General features: G+C 36.3%; 1 pseudogene; it reads right to left on the reverse strand.

The window, feature by feature from the left end:
* Nucleotides 1-905: 905 nt before the first annotated feature.
* Nucleotides 906-1080, reverse strand: LOC126002927 (uncharacterized; annotated as a pseudogene).
* Between the last annotated feature and the right edge of the window lie 1210 nt (nucleotides 1081-2290).

Raw genomic sequence — 2290 nt, forward strand, 5'->3', positions numbered from 1 at the left:
TTTGCTATCACTTAATTGACAATTTAAATCTAAAACTAGATAATTGTTTTATGCTTTATTTTGTTTTGTGGCCACACCAAGTGATGTTCAAGGGCCTTGCACTCAGAAATCACTCCTGGCAAATATAGGGGATTAAATGGGATGCCAGGGATCTAACACAGGATTGCTGTAAGCAAGGCAAATGTTCTAGCCTATGTGTTATTGCTTCCTCTCTAGATAAATGCCTTTTATGAGACAAGAATGTGCCAGGAAAAAAAAATAGCAAAAAAAAAAAAAAAAAAAAAAAAAACAAAAGAAAAAAAAAACCCACAATTTTTGACTTACAGCAACAGTACTGGCTGCGAGGTGTGGGTTGCATTTCAACCAAAAAAGTGCCAATTTGAATTGAATTGAGGTGAATGTGCCCGGACAAGAGAATGGCCACTCTGCTTTGCTCTAAGGCTGTACATTTCTTCTAGTCAAGCCCCACCATACACATAAAAGACACCACCACACTACAAAGGTCAGAATAAAAAGCAACACAGAACCCCACACGAGGATATAGAACATTCTCATTCCCAATGTGCAAATTTTATAGCTTAAACATAAAGTAAGACACCAAGCAAACTAAGTCACTGAACTTTAAAAAACTGGTTGATGAGAATCATTCTTTTTTTTATTGTAAGAATTTATTCAAGAGACAAAATTGATTAACATAATGAGGTAAGATAACATAACATAATATAGTGACATAACATAATATAATTGATATAATAATAATACATGTAAGTCAAAGAAAGTTTCTGATTAAAAACATATTTTTTTCCATAATGGCTTACATATCTTTCACAGTAGTGTTTTAGGTACATATTAATCATTCTATCACTAAAGAAGTCGTCGTCAGTTTTTTTGTTTGTTTGTTTGTTTTTTGGTGCACCATTCCTGGAGGTACTGCAATACCAGGTCGATGCATGGAATGGACGGAGCAAGCTCCTATTCTAGTTCCTAGTGCCAAAAACGCACATAATATATTGTCCTCGGACAGAGGACGTATCAGATATTAAACTGGTGATACTGAGAAGCACAAAATAGGCAAGCCTGCCTGAATCTCTTCTGTTTTTTTTGTTTGTTTGTTTGTTTTTGTTTTTGTTTTTGGGCCACACCCTGCGGTGCTCAGGGGATACTCCTGGCTTTCTGCTCAGAAATAGCTCCTGGCAGGCACGGGGGACCATATGGGACACGTGGATTCGAACCAACCACCTTTGGTCCTGGATCGGCTGCTTGCAAGGCAAAAGCCGCGCTGTGCTATCTCTCCGGGCCCGAATCTCATCTGTTTTAAGATTATTTGCAAATGTTATTGTAACACTCCCTCACCCGAGTTTATGCCAGAAAATTTTATCATAGCCAATGTAGTTTATAATTTTAAATAATATTAAAAGATGTGCTTTGATAATAACCATAACGAACTTGGAAAGAGCCATATACATGACTCACAGATCCAAGTAATTCTGTCACACACTTGAGATTAGGATGAAAGGCTCTGGAGCAAGGACTTGGAGGAAGTAGGAAAGGGGATGAGAAATGGCCTTATTTTATTGGTCAACTGTAGGGTCTCTAGTTTTCAAGGCTTTAAAGCATTATTTGTGAACTTAGAAAATGAGTGGAAATTTAAATCAAGAAATGAGAAAAAGAAAATTTTCAAAATGAAGTGGCTCCCAAAGTGACCAGTTATCTAAATTAACCAAGGTGTCTAAAAGAAAGGGGCCTCATCTTTGGTATTCAAAAAAGCCAAGCCCAGTTCTTTGTGTGTGTGAGCTGGAATTGGGTGGGAGGGAATTTAGTATGGGCAACACCTGGGTTTACTACAACACAGGGTTTAATATAGGCTCTGTGCTTAGGGATTTTCATTGCTGCTTTGTGGTGAGGGGATCTTGCAGGTAAGTAGCTAAGTCCCTGTATTATCTCTCTGGCCCCAAGCATCTTTTTGTTGTTTTTGTTTGTTTGTTTTCTTTGGGGCCACAATCAGAGATGTTCAGGGTTATTCCTATCCAAACAAAATAGGAGTGACCTCGGACAGAAATTTATAGAGCAAAACAATTTATTTAGAAAAATATGTAAAAGTAAAATATATAATGAATTTTAAGCTACAAAAGTAAAAGCTACATTTTCAAATTTATTTGCAAGATTAAGATATACTGAGAATTTGTTAATAAAAATATATAGCACCACAATATATATATTAGGAAAAGGACTCAACACAATTTTGTTGCTATATTGTACTGTTCTCTGAAACACACACAACAAAATACCA

The sequence above is a fragment of the Suncus etruscus genome, chromosome 2 (assembly GCF_024139225.1).
Source record: "Suncus etruscus isolate mSunEtr1 chromosome 2, mSunEtr1.pri.cur, whole genome shotgun sequence".
In the NCBI taxonomy this organism is placed as follows: domain Eukaryota; kingdom Metazoa; phylum Chordata; class Mammalia; order Eulipotyphla; family Soricidae; genus Suncus; species Suncus etruscus.